Here is a 20,749-nt window from a genome sequence, read left to right as displayed (position 1 = left end):
TCCCCGGAGTGTTGCAGATGACACTGGATTAAGTGGTTTGCGGAGCCTGAGGTCGGGGGAGGACAGTGTCTGGAGGGCCGGATCACCGACATTCATTTCATTCATTAATATACCAGCCCCGAGATTCTGCTTGTGCGCCCTGAAATGAGTGTGACTAGAGCTGCCAGTAACGACAGAAAACAAAGTAACAGCAAGGTTAAAAATTAAGATTCTAACAGCCGCGAAAGTGCATCTGCTTTATGAATCGGTAGAGACCCTGGAAACACCCAGTCTATGGAAACTTTTGTGAAGGTTTCTCGCGCCCTATCCCAGCTAGCCACTAATCTCTCCCCAAAGTGAACCGATTTCCTGACTTCCATTACCAGGGCTTAGTTTCACCCGGAAAACTCAGTTTTGAAATTGTACATGAAGTAGAATAAGCTGGGAAGTAAAAAGGTGCTGGCTCTCTTTTCCAGGCTGCCAAAGGCGCGCAGGCTAGCGCGAAATCCACCTAAGTGATTCAAATCAGTTCTGCCTCCTAACACACTTGACCCCGGGTGGGGGAGAGAGGAAATGGGTAGAGAGACCCCCCCTTTCCCCTCCCCCAAGCCTCCCTGCGGGTGCCCTTGAATTCAGGTTCTCGCGCAACCACTTAAGTTTCTTACTTGCAAATTGTTCTAGTCCAAAGATTGCCTAGGTCTCAAGTGTTTTGCTTACAATTAGTTAATTGAGAGAAAATGTAGAAGTTGAGCCATCCCTTTAGATTTCATTTAACGTATCAATTAAATCAAGTGATGTGCTGTGCTGTGTTTAGTTGCTCATTGTGTCCGACCTTTTGCGACCCCATGGACTGTAGCCTGCCAGGCTCCCTTGTCCCTGGGGATTCTCCAAGAAAGAATACTGGAGTGGGTTGCCATGCCCTCCTCCAGAAGATCTTCCCAACCCAGGGATTGAACCCAGGTCTCCTATGTTGCAGGCAGATTCTTTACCAGCTGAGCCACCAGGGAAGCCCATGAATATAAGAGTGGGTAGCCTATCCCTTCTCCAGGGGATCTTCCCCACCGAAGAATCAAACTGGGGCCTCCTGCGTTGCAGGCTAATTCCTTGCCAGCTGAGCTACCCCAGAAACTCAAATCAAGTGATACACAATCTGAAATGGTAATGATAAGAGCGATCATTTTATTTTCGCTTAATTTAATAGTCTTTAAATTGCTGTTGTTTGATCATCTTTGGGGCGTTCACATCCATATAGCAAGCAGGATGCCATAGAGATCAGGTGGCTTTTTAGTTCTTGTCAGGATGCTTACTCAATGTTAGATACACACTCAGAATTCGAAACACACAATGTCAAAAAAGCACATCCTTTGGTGAATGCATATATATGTTTAAAATATTAATGGGGCTATCTTGTTACTATTTTTTGAACATCTTTCCAGATATCTCTCAATACACATACACACACACTTTGTGTAAGCAGGTTAATAATTAATCTGGTACTTCCTGTGTGCCAGGCACTTAAAAAATGTTAAACCAAATATTTAGCCCTTTCACAACTATCTGAGGCATTACTTGTGCTATTATATGTAAGCAAACTGAATTGGAGAATTTGAGCAAACTGCCCCAAATTTGGCTCCAGAAACTGAACTCTTAACACTCTGCTACCTGTGTAGGTTCTGTAGGTGGAGGGACCATAATGCATTGACTGTGTCTGGAACTTTTTGGAAAGAAAGGGGACACTATTCATAATTCTGCTGGCCTTAATCAGAACATACGGTCACTTTATCCTTGGGTAGTTTAAGAGCAGGAACTCTGGAGTCACACTGGGATTAAATCCCGGCTCTGTCACAGTGTAACTGGGCAAATTACTTACTTTCTTTGAACTTCAGTGTTCTTAGCTGTGAAATGGAATGTCAGTACCTACCACATGGGGGGAATGATGAGAATTAAGAGGAAAAATCCTGATATGTTCTAAACGTTCAACATGCTATCTTTGAGGGAAGTGCAATATCACAGACATCTTTCAATGATAATAAACATGGACCAAGGCCAGCATCAAAATAGATGTTCCTTTTCTATAATCGGCCTAAAGGTGACCTCTAAAAACCATTTGCTGTTGGTGCAGGACTTGCAGAGCTCATGGTCAGATCAACCCATGCATGAGCTCTCCCGGTCACACTGAGATGATCCTCACTGGAAAGGAGCAGATTATTCCTAATCTTCCCAAGCCAGGGATCAAACCTGGGTCTCCCACATTGTAGGCAGACATTTTACTGTCTGAGCCACCAAGGAAGCCCTAAATCAGAAGAGGAGGTTGCACAAAAGAAAGAGATATCCCAGAAGAAACTGAAAAAACAAAAACTATGGCCTGGGAATAAATGCCGCAAAAAAAAAAAAAAAAAAATCCAAATAAAAGTAACAGCAAAAAACAAAAAACGTAGGTGCCTAAGATTTGATTTATTTAAATCACAATCCACTAAATCAATTCTTCAATGATGAAAAATTTTTTCTACTGTAATTATTTTTTTTTTTTAATTCATAATTGGTCCCGGAGATCTTTCAATGTCACTACACATAGGTTGTGCAGGTTAAGTCACTCAGTCATGTCTGACTCTTTGTGACCCTTTGACTGTAGCCCACCAGCTTCCTCTGTCCATGGGATTCTTCAGGCAAGAATACTAGAGTGGATCTAGTATTCTAGATCCCTCCTCTAGGGGATCTCACGGACCCAGGGATTAAATCCCCATTTCTTATGTCTCCTGCATTGGAAGGCAGGTTCTTTACCACTAGCACCACCTGACAGCTAATAGTATTCTGTAGGGTGGATGTAAATATTTCCTACTGATACAAAATTAGTTTCCAATGTTCAGTCCCATTCATTTATTCAATAAATGTCTGTTGAGCATCTTCTATGTTTCAGAAAGTGATCTAGTTCCGACAATACAGGATTGAAAGACAAAGTGCCCACTGTCATGAAGCTATCATGCCGGTTGGGGAGAAACATGCTGCAATGAATATTTTTGTTAAATATACAATTTTTGTTATATATATTATGTTATATATATATTTGTTTTATATATATATATATATATATAGCTACCCAAGTAACTAATTTTTGTTATATATATTATGTTATATATATATTTGTTTTATATATATATATAGCTACCGAGGTGTCTCAGTGGTAAAGAATCTACCTGCAATTTGCAATGCAGGAGACACAGGAGACAAGGGTTCGATCCTTGGGTCAGAAAGATCTCTGTGAGGAGAAAATGGCAACCCACTCCACTATTCTTACCTGGAGCATCCCATGGACAGAGCATCCCATGTAAAGAGGAGCCTGGGGAGCTAAAGTCCAGGGGGTTGTAAAGAGTTGGGCATGACTTAGAGACTAAACAACAACATATACATATATTTGTGTACATATGGGAGTGTTTCTACAGGATAGATTTCTACTGGGCCAAAGGGGAGATTATGCATATTTTAAAATTTGATAAATATTTCTGAATTCTCTCCAAAGTAACTGTATCATTTTATACTCCCATCACCATCTATCAGAGGTCATGCTTTCCCACAATCTCTTCATTGCTGACTAGTACGAACTCTTTCGAGTTGTGAGAAAAACGACTAATTGTTCCCTGATTATTGGTGATTCTTAGTGTATTGTGTATGGTTATTGGTTGTCTGTATTTTTTTTCCTGTGAGTTTCCTATTCAGATCCTTGTTAATTTCTACTGTGTTGCTTATTTCTTTCTATGAGAATTCTTCATATATTGTAGATTATATGTAATCTAATGGTGTTTTCTTTCTCTCTGCTTGTTGTCCTTGTAGCCCTTCTAATTTCTGTTCCCCCAGAGACTTTAACTTCAAGGTCATGGCTCTTTGGTTAATAACTTCCTCCTTCTATGTTGTTGAAAGTCTAGCATGCTATTTCCCTTGTAGTCATACACTCTTTTCCCTGATGAAAGCTGAGACCATTTCTGCATTCCTTCTTTGCATCCATCTCTTGCCTAGACTACTCTCTCCTGCCTTGGTCATTTATAGAGGGCCCAAGCAGCAATTTATGCCAACTGTTCAATTTGGTATTTCTACTCTGATCTGGCTCTTCTTACCCCTGCAGTACTTTATTCAAACTATGTATAACATATAAAAATGTGATAAGTAATATCATGGAAAACAAGACTGTCATAAAAATGATAATAATTGCAGCTATGTAAAATCGAGTGTCGAGGAAGAAAGACAGAATGTGGCAGTGCTAGGTAAACGGACTTGTTAGCCACTGATAATTATTACCCCACCGCCTTCAGTAGGTTTATGGTAGGTCTCTTCCCTTATCACTCTTCACTTACAAATAATCTGTAGTTGGTATTTTGCTTATCTATTACCATGTAACAAAACATCCCCAAACTTAGTGTCTTAAAACATAAGTCGTTTTACTGTTTTGCATGACTCTGAGGATTGATGGGCTTAGCTAGGTGGTTCTTCTGTTCCTTGTGGTGTCGGCTGGGGCCGAAGTCACTGGGGGGCTTAGCTAAGCTGGAGCATCCCAAACAGCTCAGACGTCACTTCCATGAATGGCATGGTGGGGGTGTCAGCTGAAAGGCTGGCGTCACCTGGGATGCTGGAAATGCTGAGCTTCTTCTGCATGATGTCTCAGAGCCTTCCAGTCACACCCCTGAAGTCTTGACCCTGTGAATGTGTTTTATTGGCAGCACCCTGGATGTGATCATTGCCTGGAGGCCATTTCTTGCTTTGAAATTCTTTTACTAGGAAAGACTGGGAACGAAGAGCAGTTTTATTTCAAACCTAACAAATCTTGACTTGGAAATGCTTGCTTTTGAATCTGCTTAGAAAGGAACAGTTCTCTTTTGGTTTATTTCTCTCTTTCTCCCTGGATGTTTCTCATAGACAGTTGAAAGAAATGATTTGGCACTTCCAACAGTCTGCCTGGAAATCTCCTTAGCCAAAACCCTAAGTTCACTAGGTCTGTTTCTATTGGCTCCATTATGGCAGGTGACAGGTCTTCATAGCACAGGTTTCGTTTCCCTAGCCTCCAATAGCAATTTCTGTCCTGTCTGTTCAGCCATCACAAATAGTCTTCTTGAGGCCTTTCTACTAATAACTGTAGCTTGTCACCCTGTCCTAAATGCCAAAGCTCGTTGTAATCAGGAAGAGAAAGAGACAGAGAGATAGAGACAGAGGGAGAGAAAGAGCTCATTTAACGTATTATTGACCAGAGACGTGGCAATGTGTTTTTAAGAGTGATACAATTAACATCACCATGCAAGATTGTTAGAGCTAAAAATTGATCAAGGGTTCATCATACAACTTGTGGTTGTTATCATTCATATTTTGCTCCATTAGGTTTTTGTTCCAACCTTATGTATATCATAAGCAAGTTTATTACCATAAATTTTTTAAAAAGGACATACCATGAAATTTTATTTTATTTTATTTATTTTTATTAGTTGGAGGCTAATTACTTTACAATATCGTGTTTTGTTTTGTTTTTTATTTTTTTTTACGAAATTTTAAGTGAAGAGTCATTTTTCGGTGAATTTTGTGCAGATACTTTCTCTGATTGTCCAAGCAACATAGATACTAGGATCTCAGAAGATGATAGTTCTTCAGAATATACTTCTGCTTCAGATGATGTGACTATATTGGGCCAACAAAAAGAATAAAATCCTTCGTGATTTAGTATTCACTTGCATAGCAAATCGCTGACCATAGGCATTAGTTTCTGCAAAAATCCTTTAGTCGATAATGTTTAAAGAATTGGCTTACATGATTTGGAGTCTCACAAGGCAAAATCTTCAGGGTGGGCAGGCAGGCTAGAGATCCAGGGAAGAGTTGATGATGCAGCTCCAATCTGAAGGCCTTTGCTGGCGGAAGTCAGTCTTTTTTTTAAAGCTTTCAACTCACTGAATGAGGCCCATCCAGACCGTGGGTGGTCACCTGCTTTACTCAAAGTGCATCTATTTAAATGTAACATACACACACACACACACACAAAATAAATGCAACATACATCCAGATGCATTTGATTAAATCTCTGGGTACCATGGGCTAGCCAAGCTGACATAGAACATGAACCATTGTACACATGCTGGACTGCAAGGAGATCCAACCAGTCCATCCTAAAGGAGATCAGTCCTGGGTGTTCATTGGAAGGACTGATGTTGAAGCTGAAACTTCAATACTTTGGCCACCTGATGCGAAGAACTGACTCATTGGAAAAGACCCTGATGCTGGGGAAGATTGAAGGCAGGAGAAGAAGGGGAAGACAGAGGATGAGATGGTTGGATGGCATCACCGACTCCATGGACATGAGTTTGAGTAAACTCCAGGAGTTGGTGATGCACAGGGAGGCCTGGCGTGCTGCGGTCCATGGGGTCGCAAAGAGTCAGACACAACTGAGCGACTGAACTGAACTGAACTGAACACACGTTTCAGGTTTTCGTTAGGCCATGGCTCGCTTCCAGGTACACTTTCTGTTTTGGTTATCTTTTGCTGCATCGAAAACTACCCTAACATTTAGGGGCTTAAAGCCGCAGCCATTTGTAGTCTTTCCCGATTGAGTGGCTTGTCTGGGATCAGCTGGATGGCCTGCTTCACATGGTGCCAGCTAGGGCTGCAGTCATCTGAGGGACTGACGTGGCCGGAACATCCAAAACGTGGAACCTACAAGATGGCACCATGGCATGTGGTACCAGCCGGGGTGGTGGCCTCGCTTTCTCTCTCTGTATTCTTTTCAGGGCCCCTCTTCTCGTGGTGTCACCATACGATCTCTTTGTGGTGCGGCTGGATTTCTTCCGAGTTCCCAAACTTTCAGAAGTAGAGGCCTTCCTAAAGCATTAGGCCCGTAACCAGCACAGCATCACTTCCGCGTTGGTTAAAACTGTCACCCCTTCAGCCCAGATTCAGGAGGCAGAGAAACAACACCGCCCACTCCATTCGAGGAGGGGCAGGTAGTGTGGACAGCTTCGCCCTTTGTGTATCGTTATGTTAGCTTGTAAATGTTCGTTTCCTTATCATCTTTTTTGTTCTTCTGTTACATCTCTTTCTACCTTATTGCTTTTTTTTAAAAAAACTAGACTTAAAAATGCTAAAAATCTAGCAAATGCCTCGTGAAATATGAGCTCGCTTAGTCTAGAGACATTCTGTTGAGGGATCTACCTCGAGGATCTAAAAGAGTGCCTGGAATATAATAAGCAAGAATATTTAGCTGGGTTAAATGAATGGTGTACAAGCCAGTAGGGGCTACACAGATGGCTCAGTGGTGAAGAATCCGCCTGGAATGCAGAAGACGTGGGTTGGATCCTGGTCCAGGAAGATTCCCCTGGAGGAAATACAGCAACCCTCTCCAGTATTCTTGCCTGGGAAATCCCATGGACAGAGGAGCCTGGTGGGCTACAGTGCATGGCGTTGCAAAAGAGTCAGACACAACTCAGAGACTAAATAACAATATACAAGCCAATATATTACAAATAATAGAAATGAACAAAATCATAATAAATGATTTTTTTTTGTCCCTGTCCCGAGACAAGCTAGGGTCCTGGCTGAAGACCTTGTTTGCTTGTTCATGCTCAGTCATGTTCAACTTTTTGTGACCCTGTGGACTGTAGCCCACCAGGCTCCTCTGTCCATGGGATTTTTCAGGCAAGAATACTGGAATGGGTGGCCATTTCCCTTGGATGGAGAGGGGCTGTTTAATTCATCTCTGCATTCCCTGTGGTCCAGCACGTCCTCCATCACATTACAGAGTCTTAATCCGTGCTTGCTGAATTGAACCTGCTTAAGTCCACACCGTGCTTGTTGATACATAAACAGTGAGGGACTTAATCAGAGAAGATTCTTCTTTGATCTTTTCCCAACTGCTAGTGATCACTTCTGTGATCACATCCACTGTCTCTTCTGATGCCTGTATCTCTAGTTCATCATTTGTTTTGGCTTCTCTTTCCTTTTCAGAATTTCCAGTAAGATTTCTCAGGGCCAAGTCTTCATTTTTACTTCCCCATGCCTCCCATTTTAATGACTCTAGCATTTCCCTAACTTCCACTTCCTGTAAAATGTATGAGCAAAAAATTGTACCCAATAGCAGATTCATATGAACTCTTAGTCAAGGCTTTCGTGTGTGTGTGTGGAGCTGGGGCGAGACGTGGAGGATTCGGGGAGGAAGAGCACATGGGTCTTGCTCTCCATGTCCTGCAAGGCCGGTTTAGGAGGACGGGCCTGGAAACAGTAACGCAGGACAGTGAGATGCACAGCAGCTGAGAGGATGTACCCAGACGAGAGGGGCCCTGAGCAGGGAGGGGCCGCTTCTCTGCTATTAGCCCTTTTTGCTGGATTCCCCAGGGCCGTGTGGTATGTACACAGGTACCCATCAAACAAGAAAATATCGGTACGTGAACTGCCATGTACTGAGGGTCAGAGCAGCACCACCGAGATTCAGCAAGCTGAACCCACCTGGAAAGGCTGGATCAGGAAGGAGCTGATGAAAGAGGCCAGGCATGAAGTCTTCCCTTAACGGTAGGGTTTCCACAAAAGGGTGTCCCCAAGAGTGTGTGTTATCCCTGTTGAAGAAATCCTGGGAGATAGATAAGATGCTATTGCTTGTGGCAGATTGGCCAGGCCGTGGACCAAAGCTCTCTGACGGCTGTGGGACCTCGGGAGGATCCCACTGGTTGGAGGGCCATGCTGGCCCGTGTGCAGCCTGGGCTTGCCCAGCACACGAGACTGTGTGAGGGTGGCCGTCCTTGCGCGGGACGGAGCGGCGGTGTGGTTGCCCTTTGCGGCGATGGAATGGCCACTTGCTCATCGTGCCTCCTCCCAGTGAGACCCTGAACTTCATCAGCGCGCCACAGGGCCTCGGGTCCCCCCGTGCGCTCTCTGCGATTATCAGTTTTCCTTCAAGCCTGTCTTTCCTTCTGGGCTTCTAAGGCAGGGACCAGGGCCAGAGAGTCTCAGGTGGGCCTGACTGAATGTGGAAAGTGAAACAAGGATCCGAGCTGCTGCTATGGTTCCGAGGAGGGAAGTCGGACCCTGCAGCTGAGTTATCCATGGAGGGAAGGGTGGGGTGGAGGATGTATGCAAATTAGCAGAGTGTGGGGCCTGTAGGGCTTGGGGTGCTCCCAGGACATCTGGGGGAAGGTAGCTGGGGGTGGGTAGAATCTTCTAGAAGGAGGGGTTAATTGGATGCTCTGGGCGCCCATTAGATGGCTGAGTGAGCGAGGATAGGAATAGGTGAGAGAGAAGGGGAGAGGCCACTTCCAGGCTCTTTGGCCTTGGGCTTTGCTTCTGATGCTGTTCTTAGAAAGGTCCGTGCTGCTTGCAGCCGCCTGCAGCCCAAGGTCCCTCCCTGGTATCATTATTAATAACCGAAGGAAGTGGCCATGAATAAAGAAAACCTTTATTCAGTACCACAGTGAGCACTCACGGCCTCTCTGCTTCCTCCTCCCCTCTTTGAAGGGAAAAATCCTTGGAAAACAGCTGCCAAAAGCCTGTTTAGAAATTTCGAGGGGATGAAGGTTGGGAATCCATGTGTATGGGTTGTCTGCAATGCACTAGGAGCTTTATCTCGGGGGTTCTTTCTCAACATTATCAGCATCCTGTCGGGGAAGTCTTAGGACAAGCATTGTAGGGATGGACCCGAGACAGTTATTATAAATGATTAAGTGACAGTTAGAGCTCGCAAAGCAACTTGTGGGGCCCTCGTACAAGTAAAGATGACTTGCTTGTTGTTCAAAAAGCAGCAGAAAGATTTCTTTTTATTCTGTGGTCTCTCTCTCCACTGGAGCGGTAGTTTGAGCTTCCTAGGTGGCACTAGTGGTAAAGAACTCCCCGTCGATGCAGGAGACCTAAGAGACATGGATTCCATCCCTGGGTGGGGAAGATCCCCTGGAGAAGGAAATGGCAACCCACTCCAGTATTTTTGCCTGGAGAATCCCATGGACAGAGGAGCTTGGCAGGCTGTGGTCCATGGGGTCACACAGAGTCAGACATGGTGGTTTATCACTATTATTTTATGTGATTTTTTTTTTTTTTTTGGCTGCGCTGGGTCTTGGTTGCTACACGTGGACTTTCTCTAGCTGCAGCCAGAGACGGCTACTCTCTGGCTGTGGCGCAATGACTTCTTGTTGCGGTGGCTTCTCTTGTCGGGAACCGTGGGCTCCAGAGTGCTGGCTCAGGAGTTGTGGAAAATGGATTTAGTTGCCCCCCAGCATGTGGGATCTTCCCAGACCAGGGATGGAACTCATTTCTTCTGCACTGGCATGTGGATTCTTAGCCGCTGGACCACCAGGGAAACCCTGCCGGGTGGTTTTTACTTGCTGTTTGAGGTCAGGTTGTTACCGAGTCCAAGCTCACCACAATCGATCTGAGATGAGGCACTGCGATCAGGAAAGGGCTTTATTTGGGAGGCAGCCTACCAAGAAGATGGCAAGCTAGCACCTCAAAAGAACCATATTGTGGGGCCTGGATCCCAGGTTCTTTAATGAATCAGAAATGCAGGGAGGTGAGGAAACTAAGTAAAAAGACTATTTAGTCCTTACAAATGTCCCCTACAATGGCAAGTCTCAGGCAGGGGGATGTGTTAGTTTCACTTCCTCGCAGACCTTCACAGGTGGGCAGCTCGGCTCATCTCCCTGAGGCCAGCCATCATGTGCGCAGGTAACAACAAAAGGGGCAAGATGAGGGTTCCAGTCACAGAAATAGATCCTGCAGAAATTCAAGATGAACCTTTCCTGGTTGCAGGGTCCCCTTGAGCTTGGGGGTTACTGGCAGGGAGAGTTCAGAGCCTCACAGGTGCTGGACTGCTCCCCGCAACTTGCTACACAGGGAAGGGGTACCTGAGTCCATCAGACCTTCCTGCTGGTGGGCAGAGAGAGGAAGGGCCCTCATAGGCAAGACCCTGCCCCAAGGAGGTGGAGAAGCAGCGGATGGGGCACCATATGTGAGCCAAGGCTTCGAGGCCCTGGCGCCCCTTCCAATGTCCCATCGGGCTTATCTTGTAGAAACACAAAAGCAAAGGTAAAGTTTTTAAAAGTTTCCAGACAGCGACTTCAGACCATTAAACTCTAAGTGTGGTCTTTCTGAGCCCCGGGCTCTCTGTGACTGTATCAGGGCGTGAAGACAATCTTGAATTTAGTACACGGCAGAGTGGGGACTGAAACTCATCCCTTTCTACTCTTGGAGCCATCAGGCCCATTCAAACGTGGAGGAAGCAGAGACAGGGAGAGCTCTTCCCAGGGTCAGAACTGGCGAAATGGTAGAACTGGCTTTTGAACTGACTGCATAGCCTGGAGCCGTCCCATTCAATGGTTTCCAAAAGAGAGTTCTAAGCAAGGCTGAGGCCAGAGGCAACCCGTTCCCAGTGTGTTAGCGTTTCTGCTGTCTCCAGACGGAGGCAGCCGGTGTCCTCCTCTGTCATCTCACAGGTGAGTCATTAGGCTGCTGGGTGAGGTCACAGGTCTGAATTTAGTGAGGCAAGGTCCTAATGTTTGTGCGTCAGGACTTGCTACAGATTTCCGCAGGTAAGGCAGCAGGGTGCCACACCTGCGCTGGTTATCAGACGCAGTCTTTGTGGTTTATCTCACGTCTTGAACTGTCACCTCTTGGAACTGGGTCAGGAAGGATGTGGTTCATACCAGGCACGTTAATCTGGGGTCCCTGGAAGCCACTGCCGATTGCTGACAGGGCGTGGGGGTGAGCCTGGGTTCAGCCTCAGCCTGCCCTGTAGATAGATGCTAGCAGTGGGTTAGAATGAGCCCGAGAGATGACGTCTATTTGTGACTCTGCAGCAGAATCACGTTGCTCATCAGTAGAGAAGAGTAAAATATTATTTATTCCACCTGGGGATATTCTTCCCCTTCACTTTCAGATATGGATGCCTAAGTGCACCAGTGGGTAACAAATGAGAGCGATTCTGGAGTAGGGGAGGCCAGAGGGGACAGAGGATAAAGGGCCTAAAGTTGTGCGGTTAAGACAAATCTGATGGGAGGGACCGTAGGTGACCAGATGTCCTCTACCAGCTGAAAAAGAGTCTTGTTGTGAGTGGACCAGATGTGTGTTGTGTAGCTCGGCAAGGCAGAATCAGAGCCTCAAGAGGCAAAAAAGCCAAGAATATCAGCCAGTATTTGCACAGCTCATCACAATCTTTTTGTTGAGCTTTTTTTTTTGTTGTTGTTGTAGTTGCTGCTGCCACATGGCATGAGGGATCTTAGTTCCCCAACCAGGAATTGAACCCGTGCCCCCTGCAGTAGAAGCCCAGGAGTCTTAACCACTGGACCACCTTGGAAGCCCCACAACTTATTTGAACTGAATAATTTATTTGAATTCATTTGTCAAAGCAGGAATTTCAAAATGCTTAGAGTAGGAATTTTATAACGTACAGAATCAACACATGTCAAAGATTTATTTATTCCTTTATGAGGGAATCTGTAAAGTGATAAAGTCCACTCAGAGAACATTGGGAAGCACTGGATCACTTATAAGTATTTTAAAAGGAATATTAGAATAGATTGGTAGGTTAGATTTAAAACTGGTCAGTGTTCTGCAAGGCAATAAGAAGCCATAACCTTTGGGAATATCTTTTCTATCAGACAGAAATTATTTGCATCTCTAACAGACAAGATCTATAAGTTACCATCAAACTTCACAAGGTTTGAGAATCAGTAGAAGAGACAAAGACACAACTTGCTAGATAATTAATTCATTCTGGAGTAAACTTGTCAAGAAAGAGGAAAGTGAAAAAGCTGGTTCAAAACTCAACATTAATAAATTAAGATCATGGCATCTGGTCCTATCACTTCATGGCAAATAGAAGGGGAAAAAGTGGGAGAAATGGCAGATTTTATTTTCTGGGGCTCCAAAATCACTGCAGATGGTGACTGCAGCCTTGGAATTAAAAGACACTTGCTCTTTGGAAGGAAAACTATGACCAACCTAGACAGCCTATTAAAAAGCAGAGACATTGCTTTGCCAGCAAAGGTCCATATAGTCAAAGCTATGGTTTTTCCAGTAGTCATGTATGAATGTGAGATTTGGTCCATAAAGAAGGCTGAGTACTGAAGAACTGATGCTTTCAAATTGTGATGCTGGAGAAGACTCTTGAGAGTCCCTTAGACTGCAAAGAGATCCAACCAGTCAATCCTCAAGGAGCCCTGAATATTCATTGGAAGGAGTGATGCTGAAACTCCAATACTTTGGTCACCTGATGCAAAAAGCCAATTCATTGGAAAAGACCCTGTTGATGGGAAGGATTGAGGGCAGGAGGAGAAGGGAGAAGCAGAGGATGAGGTGGTTAGATAGCATCACCAACTTAATGGATATGAATTTGAGCAAACTCTGGGAGATAGTGGAAGACAGAAGCCTGGCTCCAGAGTGTTGCAGAGAGTTGCACACTTAGCAACTGAGTAACAACAGACTTGTTGAACAATGACCCAAAAGGACATTGAAAGGATGTGTGCCCACCTTTTGGTTTTATTTCCAAATCGTGTCTATTTTTTGCAATACAGTTATTCAGTAAGTTTTTATTGAGCTTCTGTTACCTCTCACAAACCCCACTACATCCTGGGGATATAGCAGTGAACCAAACAGACTACATTCTTGCTCAGATGCAACAGATATTCTAGTGGGAGGTGGGGCACAGGCTAGAAAGCAAAAAATATGTCGTGGGATGGATGGTGACATGTGCTGGAAGGAGTGCTTAGTTTTAAGTACGGTAATAAAATAAGGAAGGCTTCAGTGAAAGATGACAGGTTGGTAAAGACCTGAAGAAAGAGGGAGAGCAAAAACTAGAAAAGTCTGCAGAAGAGCATTTGAGGCGAAAGAAAGAACATGGGCAAAAGCACTAGACAGCAAGGACACACATAGGAACAGAACTTTTGTTACAGAAATCTTTAAACATCTATAAAACTAGAGAAAATAATAGCCAACCCCCTTTTGAGCATTACTCAACCTCAAGAATTATCAACATCCTGCTCTTCTTCTTTAATCTGTCTTCTCACATTTCCCCCCCTAAAGCAGAGGTTCTCAACCTCTGGAATCTAATGCCTGATAATCTGAAATGGAGCTGATGTAATCAGTTCAGTTCAGTCGCTCAGTCATGTCCGACTCCTTGCAACCCCATGAATTGCAGCACGCCAGGCCTCCCTGTCCATCACCAACTCAAGAGTTTACTCAAACTCAAACTCATGCCCATCGAGTCAGTGATGCCATCCAGCCATCTCATCCTCTGTTGTCCCCTTCTCCTCCTGCCCCCAACCCCCCCCCAGCATCAGGGTCTTTTCCAATGAGTCAACTCTTCGCATGAGGTGGCCAAAGTACTGGAGTTTCAGCTTCAGCATCAGTCCTTCCAATGAACACCCAGGACTGATCTCCTTTAGGATGGACTGGTTGGATCTCCTTGCAGTCCAAGGGACTCTCAAGAGTCTTCTCCAATACCACAGTTCAAAAGCATCAAATTTTCGGCGTTCAGCTTTCTTCACAGTCCAACTCTCACATCCATACATGACCATTGGAAAAACCATAGCCTTGACCAGACGGACCTTTGTTGGCAAAGTAATGTCTCTACTTTTTAATATGCTATCTAGGCTGGTCATAACTTTCCTTCCAAGGAGTAAGCGTCTTTTAATTTCATGGCTGCAGTCACCATCTGCAGTGATTTTGGAGCCCAAAAAAGTAAAGCTAATGTAATAATAATAGACAAAGTGCACAATAAGTGTAATTCACTCAAATCATCCTGAAACCACCCCACTCCCACCCCGTCTGTGGAAAAATTGTCTCCCATGAAACCCGTCCCTAGTGCCAAAAGTTTGGGGACAGCAGCCCTAAAGCACTTTCTTTAAAGCAAATTCCAGATTTCACATTATTTTGTCTGTGAATACTTCAGTCTGAATCTTGAATGAAAAATAACCTTAAAAAAATTCAAGCCAGTGTAATACCATACTCTCATATAACAAAATAAAGAGTGGTTTTTCAATGTTGTCCAATATCCAACTTGTGTTCAGTTTTCTATGATTTTCTTAAAAAGCATGTAGTTTTACAATTGATTTGTTCAAATAAAGATTCACCCAGTACATTCAGCTATCTGAAGTATCCTCTAAGTATCTTCAAGGATATATTATTAGTTTCCTTTAATTCATAATCATTTTTAAAAGCCTGTTACTCTGTTGATGAGATTGGGTGATTTGTCTTGTAGAATTTCATACCTGCTGAGTTTGGCTCCTGGTTTTATTCCATGTTCTCCTCTAGTCCCTGTGGCAAGTGGGCTCTGCTCAGCTGTTTCCAGCTCTTTGCGACCCCATGGACTGTAGCCCATCAGGCTCCTCCACCCGTGGGATTCTCCAGGCAAGGATACTGGGGTGGGTTGCCGTGCCCTCCTCCAGGGGATCTTCCAGACTCAGGGATTGAACCCACGGCTCTTACATCTCCTGTCCCTGTGTGACCAGCAAACAGAGCTAGGTTAGAGTCAGATTAGATTTGGGGGTGGTCAGGAATGCTTCATAGAGGGAGCTGTGGAATTCCTCAGCCATCACCTCAGGCAACGCATAATGTCACATTGTCTCGTATCTAGGGGCGTTAACAAGATTGGCCTTTATTCATTGGCCTAATTCATTCGTTATAAAGTTCCACAACAACTTTTCATTGAATTAGTTTAGCAGCATTTGATGACTGTTACCAAGATTGATTATTTCCATAGGAGCTGTAACATGGATGTTTTCTTTCTTTTTTGTCAAAATGCTTTTACTTAGATCCATAGAAAATGTCCTATTTACTGTTCATCAGTTTCTCAACCTTAAAAAACTTAGCAAGTACAAACTTAACAGAAGAGTCTACAGTGATGAATGTAACTTGAACAACAGAAACTAGAAATGGATGGAAAAGAAGATGAAAATTATAAATTTGAAAACAAAATGTAGTTTTTTGAAATTAAAAAATCTTAGGCCAGATATTATATGTACAATCACCAAGTAGCATTAAAAAAATAAAAACATGTGCATTTAATAGTGATGAGTAAAATGGATATTATCTAATTGTAAAATTCCTTCTGCACTTCTTACTCTGATTCTTACAAACAGAAGGCTATCTTTCATCAAACATTTGGTTGTCCTGAAATAGAGTCCATGAAAGAAAAGCAGGACACATGCTTGGTTCTTTACCTTTAAAAAAAAATCGATTTATGGAATAACAAATTGGTTAGTGCTCTATCAACTTCTAGAGGTGACCTATGAGTTTTTTAAAGTATCATTTTGAACTCATGATTTTTTTATATGTTTAATGAGTATCAGTTCCTTACATCACTATTTGGACTACATCAGAGTGCTAATTGCCACTGGATTGTCATAACTATTCAGGCTTTTTAATAGATGATGCTGGAAAACATATCCTTTTCAAGAAAGAGAAATTATGAGTTCAAGACGCAAGCCTTTTAATCTAACATTTAAAAATTTTATGTTTGTATGTTTCTCTGACACTAAAAATCTTGTTTCCTAATAACATTAACATAATCATGTATTTTCTTTCATATATATTAAATAATAAATAATTATATGTATATTATTATTGCTATTAGCGAAATATGTAAATGTCTTTATGATTCTTTTGGTCCTTAGGATATAGGATGCATCCCACTAGTGATGAATAGTGATGTATAGACTGATGGATAGTGGTGTACAACTGTCTGACACCATATTAAAGGGATCCCTCTGGTTGCTGGGTTGAGAATAGGACAGAGACACGGAAGCCACCTAGAAGTTCGTATAGTTGTTCAGGTGAGAAGTGATTGAGGATTTGGTCTTGATGGATGGGGTTGAGAAGGGGACATATTCTGGATATATTCTGAACACAGATTTCGTATGATTTGCTATGAACTTGAATATAGGATGTTAGAAAAAAAGAAGAAACAATAAAAACTCAGGTTTGTGGGCTGAGTTACCAGAAAAATGAATTTCCCTATATTAACAAGGGAAAGACTGGGGTGAAGCAAGTTGGGACAGGAACCACCAGTTTGGTTCTGTACATATTAGCTTTGCATTGTCCATGGTCATTCAAGTGCATACATTGAATAGGATGCCGGTTTCTGTGAGTCTAGGGTACTGGGGAGAGGTCTGGGCTGAAGATATGAAAGTGAAAGTCAATTGTGTGTAGCCGTTCAAGCAGCTGTTTCATGTGGAGGAAGTGTTACTTGTCTTATTCAAGTGCTTCTGACAGGCTAAACAAGATGAAAACTGAAAACGGACCAATGGATCAATGGCTTGACAAAATGGATTTTAGAGGAGTGGTCATGGTGAAAGCCTGGCATAATGGACTGAAGAAGAGCAGGGAAGAGAGGAACTGGAAACTGAAAATAGACAGCTTTCCCTAGGAGTCTTGCTGGAAAGGAGAGCAGAGATGACATGGTGATTGGATGGATAAGGGGGGATCCAAGATGGGAGAAATTGGGGCTAGTTTGAGAGACAGCTTCTTTGAAGTGGACTGAGGAGTTGTCTAAGTAAAGAATGCTACTGAACTTCTACAGTTCCTAAGCTCTTTGACAACTGGACGACCAACATCAAATTCAGCCACATTTTTAAAGTGACTCACCTTGGTCGTTTTTACCCAAAATTTCAACTTAGTTTTCACAGGAAAAAACCTTTTCTTTTTTCACTCACCCAATTTATTTGCAAACAATTTAATGAAAGGATATAATTAAAGCAAAAAGAATAGGCATACACTTATTTAAGAACAGGTAAATAAAGAACCAAATGAGTGAAAATGAAAGTTCTTGGGTATACTAGGAAGTAGCCTATTAATTGTGTAGAGGATGGGCAACTTGTATAGAGGGAGTGAAAAATGGTGGTGGTTAATGCAGAGATTCAGTTAAGAGTTTCTTTTTTCTTTTTTGTAATGAATGATTTTAGAAATGGTCAGGCATTACTTTTTTGTTGTTGTTGTTAAAGATCTTTTTCTTACCTCAGGTCAGAAAACTATGACGACAAAGTTTTCTTTAAATGAACAATAGTGTAAAGATATGCCTGCAGTGCAGGAGACCTGGGTTCGATCCCTGGGTCTGGAAGATCCCCTGGAGAAGGAAATGGCAACCCACTCCAGTATTCTTGCCTGGAAAACCCCATAGACAGAGGAGCCTGGTGGGCTACAGTCCATGGGGTCACAAAGAGTCGGACACACTACTGAGCAACTCACTCACACACACTCATGGTGTAAAGAACAGATGCAAGATGGTGAGACTGAAACATGAAACTGAATGATAGATGAAATCAAGAATTGCTTTCATGTGTGCGTGGAAGGGAACGAGTGGTTATATTCACAAGTTTTTGTAGTTGATCTGAGTGGAGAATAGTGATAGCTTATGGTGAACGATGTTGGATTCGTGATCTCTGAAGAAGATTTAGCTTCGGGAACAGGGACCAAGCTTGATCACTCAAGAGCTTTTGTGTAGCAGAGTTTTATTCAAGTTAAGAAAAGGCTCAGAGAAAGCTTCTGACATAGACATCAGAAGGGCATGGAGAATGCCCCCCTTGCTGGTGTTAGCAAGGGAGTCATATACTTTTAAATTAATTATTACAAGTAAATCAAAGGAATGTCTCAAAGTTGTAAAGATCTTACTAGACCCACTCCCATAATTTACATTTTAAGATAACAGGATTAGCCAGAAGGTTTTCAGGAAGGAGAAACTGTCCTCAAACAGGATACATTGTTGTTATATAATCTTTAGTACGGAGTTTAAACTGAGTCATTTAATGGAGTTTAAACTGAGTCATTTGTTGTGTAATCATCAGTTCCAGGCTTAAAGAAAAAACGGTTTTATGTGACTAAGACTATGGAATATAGAGGAAAAAAAGTTTGTCCTTTCCTCCTCCTTGAGAATTCCAGACCCCTTTCTCCTCCTTAGGAACCCTGGACTTCTTATCAACCCGCCTAGGAATTGACTCTCTCAGTAGGAGATCACGGTTTTTTTTTTTTTTTTTTTAATCACCAGTAAATACCTGCTCTGAAACTGGGAGGGATGATGAGAAGGTTGTTTTTAAAGATAAAAGAGAAAGTGAAACCTGAGGTCAGAAGCTTGAATAAGTGCTAGGTGAGAATGACATGCCTTGTCCTTGCAGTGACTTTTCTTCTCATTTTAAAAATAAAGCATGCCCTTTCTAGAACACTTGGAAAAAAAATTTTTTTTAATGTACAGAAGAATACAAAATCACTTAGCCCCCAAGTGAAGTGAAGTGAAGTCGCTCAGTCGTGTTTGACTCTGTGACCCCATGGACTGTAGCCCGCCAGGCTCCTCCATCCAGGGAATTTTCCAAGGCAAGAGTACTGGAGTAGGTTGCCATTTCCTTCTCCAGGGGATCTTCCCGACCCAGGGATCGAACCCAGGTCTCCTGCATTGTAGGCAGACGCTTTACCATCTGAGCCACCAGGGAAGCCCCAAAGTGGAATTCTAGATACTAGTGGGGCATACGACAAAAATTAAGGAGATTCACAAAAGGAAGCTGTATACCTGCTTAAATGGGTGACTTCAGCCAAGTAGTTTTATAGATACAATTCAAATTTCCCCTATAATATGACATTGAAAAAATTGCTAACCTATGTTCTCCGCTTCCTACATGAATGCATCTATACAGCAGAAAGCTACCTACCTCTTTAGTCTCTGGATGTTTTGAAGCAGTTAGTAAAGCTTGATTTGAAGTGATGTTAACAATTCCGCCCATGCTTTTACTTGGCCATGATACATATTCGCCTTGCCATGGTCAAGATGTTTCTTTTCTCTTATTGTGACTATCAAGAAAACATTATCAAGTAGTTTCTGTCTTTGGCACCCCACAGTTTAAATATTGTAAAGCACATAATAAATTTCTTCCTTCATTATCTTGGTTTCTCGGAGTAAAAGTCTGTGTATGAATTAGCTTGTCTAGAGCAGTAATAAAATCTCCTTGGGGATTCTTTAAGAGTAAGGAAAGATGGAAAACATACAGTTTTGTATGGAAACTGGGAGAGATTTAAAACTGCAGAGGAATGTGTGAGACTGAGATCAAAGGTAACTGTTTGTATTTGGGGGATCTGATTTCATGTTTAGATACTTCTTGGTAAAAATTTTAAAAGGTTTGCATTTTTTTTTCTTGTCTAGTATGACTTCTTTGTTCCCACTCATATTTCATTTTGTACAACTCCTTGGAGCTCCTTTCTGTCTGCTAAATTGGGTGCTGTTCCATTCATGAATTGTTGATCTTTTAAAATAAAAAATAAATTTAAAGGTTCGGAAACCAAGATTATGAACATATCCATTTATGCCAAACATTGTACTTTTTGTATTTGACAGGTCTAGTTTTCTTCATTCTTTTCCCTGTTCAATATTCCTTACTCCTCAGTTCATATATCCTCTCAAGTCTTTTCTTTTAAACACGTTAAATCATGACAGTGTTAAACACACTGAAATATCTGTGGGACAAATATCCATTTACTCATCGTGCAGAATTAACTGACAATACAACTTTTGTCATATTTCCTTAAGATCTTTTCCCCCTAGTTTTCAAAGAAATGACATGTTAGAGATAAAAATCAAAGTACATCTTCCCTCAATTTTCTTCTTTCTCATATGCAAGCAATACTTGATTCACCTATATCTTTCTAGAAATATTTTCTGAATATATGAGCACATATGCATATATTCATTTTTTCTGCACACATTCTTTCGCCTGTGTCTCACTTTTTTTTCACTTAATAGTGTATCTTGACTATCAATGTAGTTCTGTCTCATTCTATAATAGCGTTCCAC

General features: G+C 42.5%; 1 protein-coding gene across 1 annotated transcript in view; it reads left to right on the top strand.

The window, feature by feature from the left end:
* CD38 (CD38 molecule) overlaps positions 1-20,749 on the top strand; it is a 54,143-nt gene that overhangs the window by 975 nt on the left and 32,419 nt on the right. The window lies entirely within an intron of this gene.

Source organism: Cervus elaphus, chromosome 6 (assembly GCF_910594005.1).
Source record: "Cervus elaphus chromosome 6, mCerEla1.1, whole genome shotgun sequence".
Lineage (NCBI taxonomy): Eukaryota > Metazoa > Chordata > Mammalia > Artiodactyla > Cervidae > Cervus > Cervus elaphus.
Note: the sequence above shows the minus strand (reverse complement) of the source record. Positions and strands in the feature narration are given on the sequence as shown.